This window comes from Schistocerca gregaria, chromosome 7 (genome assembly GCF_023897955.1).
Source record: "Schistocerca gregaria isolate iqSchGreg1 chromosome 7, iqSchGreg1.2, whole genome shotgun sequence".
NCBI classification, from domain to species: domain Eukaryota; kingdom Metazoa; phylum Arthropoda; class Insecta; order Orthoptera; family Acrididae; genus Schistocerca; species Schistocerca gregaria.
Genome location: NC_064926.1, coordinates 94770220 through 94776219, shown reverse-complemented (window position 1 = coordinate 94776219; position 6000 = coordinate 94770220). Strand labels below are relative to the sequence as shown.

The following is a 6000-nucleotide window of genomic DNA, read 5'->3' as shown; positions in this document are numbered from 1 at the left end:
TTTCATTTTTATGTCGCCTATGTCTGCTAACACTCGAATTGCAAATACAGATTTGTTAAGGCGTTTCTGCAGTTCTGTGGTGTGCTCCTCCCAACTGAATTTATTATCAAGTTGTAATCCCAGGAATTTAAGACTGTCAACCGCTTCTATCTGCTCTTCTTCATACTTTATGCATATGCTGGGTGGAAAATTCTTACAGGTTCTGAATTGCATATAGTACGTCTTTTCGAAGTTTAGTGTCAGTGAGTTGGCTTTAAACCATTTATTATCAATAAAAATATCATTAGCAGTTTTTGCTAGAACTACACTCTACATACTATTTATTGCAACACTTGTGTCATCTGCAAACAAAACGAACACTGCTTCTGGCAGTTTAACTGATGAGAGATCACTAATGTACACAAGAAAAAGCAATGGCCCTAAGATGGATCCTTGTGGGACACCACATGTAATTTCTTCCCATTCTGATGATGACTGATGACTTAATTCACTAATACCTTGCACTAGCACCCTTTGTTTCCTGTTAGCGAGGTATGGCTAGAACCATTTTGCAGCACTGCCCGTGACACCATAAAATTCTAATTTACTTAAAAGGATGTTGTGGTTCACACAATCGAATACCTTTGACAAATCACAGAAAATACCTGCTGCTTGTAACTTGTTATTTAATGAACTAAGTTCATTTTCACTGTAGGTGTAAATAGCCTTCTCGATATCGGAAACCTTCAGAGATCCAAATTGTGTTCTTGATAATACGTTATTTGTGGTCAGATGGTTGAGAAGCTGCCTGTGCATTAGGTAGTGATGTACTGATTTGAAACGGTGGACCATCTTCGGCTGATGTCGGTCGTCGGCGGAATTCACGCATATCGGTGCCACAGCGCCCGCAGCCCGACAGGGAGGGACGGCGGCCGTGAAACACAGTGCGACCCTTCCGCCACAGACTGGCGGCGGGCGCTGCTGCGTCACGGCTGCTTACGTAAGAGGGGAGCCTGCAGCCGGGAGGCGGCGCGCCGTGGGCCAGCTGGAAGGGGAGCACAGGTCCCGCGCTCGAGACGGCGAGAGCGGCCAGTCGCGACGGCCGTGTCGGGGCGTGGACAAGCAGAGGACGGCCACGCTGCAGTCGGCCGCCGGCGTCTAGCGGCGGTTTAGAGGTAGGTTCCGCGAACCTGTGTCAGGCAGCGGTTTGGCCCGCGTGGTAAACTTGCCAGCATGGCGTAACGTCTCGGGTCTTATTCACTAAGGAATCTAAAGCTGTGCGTGAGTAGCAGCACACGCGTGAGCAGTTACTGTTGTTGCTGCGGGTTGGTTTGTTTACACGTTACCTTCCGTGCACTAGTGGCAGCTTTTGAACGCCTTGTCTTTGGTAACATTTATTTACCTTTCCAGAATGAGATTTTCGCTCTGCAGCGGAGTGTGCGCTGATATGAAACTTCCTGGCAGATTAAAACTGTGTGCCCGACCGAGACTCGAACTCGGGTCCTTTGCCTTTCGCGGCCAAGTGCTCTACCGTCTGAGCTACCGAAGCACGACTCACGCCCGGTCGTCACAGCTTTCGTGCTTCGGTAGCTCAGATGGTAGAGCACTTGCCCGCGAAGTGCAAAGGTCCCGAGTTCGAGTCTCGGTCGGGCACACAGTTTTAATTTGCCAGGAAGTTTCATTTGTTTACGTTGTTTCTGGATAGTATTGTATGGTGAAAAACACTAGCGTCATTTAGAAACTCACATGCAATTTGTTACAGAAGAATCGTCAGTCCTCTACCAGTAACAACGTGACATTACACTTCTCCTTTTCCGGCATTCGTGGTTGTGTGTAGTGTTGTTATTTTTCGACTCTCTTTCTCTCTCTTTTATCGATTAGGCGCTCACTTTAACTGAAGCATGTCTCTACTGACTCGTCATTTCAGAACTTGCTCTTGCTCTGGTAGCGCTCTGGTCGAGCAGTCGAAAGCGAGAACCGCGCTCGCGGCTCTAATTTCGATCAGTATAGAGGGGTATTAAAAAAATGTTTTCAGTTCTTTATTACAAGCTAAAACGTCCCCTTAGAAAAATTATTGAATGACTATACTGATAAACCTCTTACGTTATTTGATTTTCAAACAGCTGAGCAAAACTGAACGTACCCAGACATTACTCTCTTTACTTATTCTGATCAACACTAAACTGGCACACAATATTTTTAGCTCAACGCAATCTGTCTTTCAATAATCCCTACAAAAGAACGGCCCTCACTAACAATAACCTATACCCTTCATGAATCATTTATCTCACAAAAATCTTCGTTACTCGAACTAATGCAATACAACGAGCGCCAATACTGCCAGCTAAATAAACGATTCTAACTACTGAAGGCACTAACTACTGATCGGCATGGTTAGCAAATGAAAGATTTTGATAAAGAACAATGTATTTACCTTGATAGTGTTCAAATGTCAATATATATATATATATATATATATATATATATATATATATATATATATATATATATTTATTTATTTATTTATTTATTTATTTACTCTGACGGGCACACGTCCAGGTCATTCGCTCTCAAAACTCCGCCATCTCCCTTCCCACATCCACCACTGCTGCCGGCTCACCTCCAACAGCGCAACGTTACGCGTTGTTAACAGCCAACTGCACAACACTGGTATCACAATTTCCAACAACGCAAACCAGCCACAGACTGCACACAGCACAGTCAGTGATTTGCATATATAGCGCTACGTGGCGTTACGAACATAAAAACGTAAACAGCCTACTTACAAAGCTATGAAAGACAGAAACATGTTGAGTATGCTGGTCGATACAGGAAGGTTGACTTTTACGTTCGCACAAACAGTATATCGTACACCCAACATGAGCACCATGCGTTGTTCGAGAAACATCGTAATGCTAGTCCATTTTATTCCACACGCGAATCAACAGATCACTGTTTATTGAATCGACGTCTGCAAGAATTCGATTTCTCAGCTCTTGAAGAGTGGCTGCCATAAGTGGGGCAAAGACTGTCTTTTATTTTATCCCAATAAAAACTGCCGAGGTGTGATGTCTGATGAACTGGAAAGCCAAAAGCAATGAACTATGGATTGATTGCGTACAAATTCTAACAGACAAAATGATTTCTCCTTTGGTGCAGTGGTCATGTTACTCCAAACAAACAACACAACTGTGTGAAAACTTCCAACCTTCCTCCATCTAGTGACCTACGCAACTAGTTTCTATATTTTATAGTTTGCCTATCTATAACAAACAACTGAAATCCGTTCTTTCTTTTTTGAATCAGCCGGTGCTTAGTCTACGTGGGTCGGATCTCGAACAGGCTGTGCACTCCTAGGAGTGCAAAAATAAAGAGTGACATGTTATCTACACTATTCTGAGATTACTGTGTAACGCTATGTCTGTTTAAAGACAACTGCACTCCAGTTCAGAGGCCCACAGAGCAAAATAAGAAGAGATTTTTTTTCACGCTGCAACTGTAAACTGGTTTCCTAAGCGAAAGTAACATGAATGTTGACATTTACATAGGCATCTACATGTACACGGATACTCTGCAAATCACATTTAAGTGCCTGGCAGAGGGTTCATAGAGCCACCTTCACAATTCTCTATTATTCCAACCTCGTACAGCATGGGGAAAGAATGATCACCTATATATTTCCGTACGAGCTCTGATTTCCCTTATTTTATCGTGGTGATCGTTCCTCCCTATGTAGGTTGGTGTCAACAAAATATTTTCGCATTTGGACGAGAAAGTTGGTGATTGGAATTTCGTGAGAAGATTCCGTCGCAACGAGAAACGCCTTTCTGTTAATTATTTCTAAAAATAATGGTTCAAATGGCTCTGAGCACTATGGGACTCAACTTCTGAGGTCATTAGTCCCCTAGAACTTAGAACTACTTAAACCTAACTAACCTAAGGACATCACACACACCAATGCCCGAGGCAGGATTCGAACCTGCGACCGTAGCGGTCTCGCGGTTCCAGACTGCAGTGCCTAGAACCCCAGGGGTCACTGCGGCCGGCTAATGATTTCTAGCCCAAATCATGTATCATTTCTGTGACACTCACTCCCACATTTCGCGATAATACAAAACGTGCTGCCTTTCCTTGAACTTTTTCGATGTACTCCGTCAGTTCTACCTGGTAAGGATCCCACAAAAGAGGACGGACAAGCGTAGTGTAGATAGTCTCCTTAGTAAGTCTGTTACATTTTCTAAGTGTCCTGCCAATAAAACGCAGCCTTCCCCACAACATTTTCTATATGTTATTTCCAATTTACGTTGTTCGTAATTGTAATACCTAGGTATTTAGTTGAATTTACGGCTTTTAGATTAGACTGACTTATCGTGTAACCGAAGTTTAACGAATTCCTTTTATCACTCATGTGGATGACCTCACACTGTTTGTAATTTAGGGTCAACTGCCACTTTTCGCACCATTCAGATATTTTTTCTAAATAGTTTTGCACTTTGTTTTGATATTCTGATGACTTTATTAGTCGATAAACGACAGCGTCATCTGCAAACAACCGAAGACAGCTGCTCAGATTGTCTCCATAATCGTTTATATAGATAAAGAACAGCAAAGGGCCTATAACACTACCTTGGGGGAAGCCAGAAATCACTTGTGTTTTGCTCGATGACTTTAGGTCAGTTACTACGAACTGTGACCTCTTTGACAGTAAATCGCAAATCCAGTTACATAACTGAGACGATATTCCATAAGGAAGCAATTTCACTACATTAACAAGATGACCGACAAAAAAAGGCACATACTGTTGTTCACCTTCAGAGGAAAAACAATTACTTCCACCTGAGATCATCTTTTAGGAACAAGTCGTGCGACATAGTCGTGAACATAGCAAGTAAGACACACAGCTGCAATTAATTTCAAGTGAATGACTAAATTTAGTTTTTCCGTGAGAATAAAAATAAGCAATTTTGAAAACAGCTGCTGATGTAATAATAATAAACCGCTGAAACGGCACGACACAATGCACACGGTACCTCACTGGCATTAAAGGGGACAGGAGAAACTCATTACTTCGTTTTTTTTTTAAAAAAAAGGAATAGTTGTAGTAGAAGAGGATATCAATCATATTATTTTGTAGACAATCTCATAAGCGTCACGTCGTGTAAAATGGTTTGTCTGTTTGTTACTGTAAACGACTTTTAATACGGAATACCCGCTACCGTATTTACATTTACTTCGAACTACGTACGTGTTTCAATAAGATTATAGCAAATAGTTCATCGGAATGTTGGAGATTTGACTACTGAGTTGTGTCGGCGTGAAGCTATCGCAGCAGTGAAATCACTACCAGACCGTGATACCTGTAACTGAGTTAACAGATGAAAAACCGCACATCTCTTCTAACTTGAACATTGTTAATGTTGCTCATATCTTTTTTCATCTTTATAGGCCTTCTGTGATTTTCGTGCTGCCGTGCAGGAAGTGCGTTTACCGTGGCTCTCTGGCAGCATCGTTCGGCCTTACAAGCGCCAGAGCAGCGCTAAAGCTGTACCGTGTGGTCGCGCCCGCTGTTCCCACAATAGCTGCACACTGGCGCTGCTGCTGCAGCAGCAGCCTTGGCGAGCGTCTGAGGCCTTTGCCCTCTGGTAGGAAACTTCGCAAAGACGGTGTACGTTCCGCTACCGTTAGGCTCTGCTCGCGTGGTTACTCTGTTGGCTGCGCGCATTAAACGTGTCACACAATACGCTATTACTAGAATACGAGGAAAGTTCGCAGCAGGTTAAAGTATCACGCGTATTAAAATACTCCGGAGTCTTGTGCCGTGAGCGAGTGAATTTCTTGCACAAACCCCACGGTTTACCGCCATCCGCGAAGGAACAAGGGGTGTTGTAGCTTCTGCGAACGTCCGTTTCACCCCTTGACTCGCTACCGACAGAGGCGTGACGTCACATGTTTCTAACAAGGGAACCTCCCCATCGCGCCCCCCCTCAGATTTAGTTATAAGTTGGCACAGTGGATAGGCCT

The 6000-nt window shown here is 43.4% G+C and overlaps 1 protein-coding gene across 1 annotated transcript in view; it reads left to right on the top strand.

The window, feature by feature from the left end:
* Positions 1-1031: 1031 nt before the first annotated feature.
* LOC126282177 (UDP-glycosyltransferase UGT5-like) overlaps positions 1032-6000 on the top strand; it is a 152534-nt gene continuing 147565 nt past the window's right edge. The window contains exon 1 of the mRNA XM_049981705.1: positions 1032-1154. The gene's annotated coding sequence lies outside the window, so the exon portion shown is untranslated. The remainder of the gene's footprint in view (positions 1155-6000) is intronic.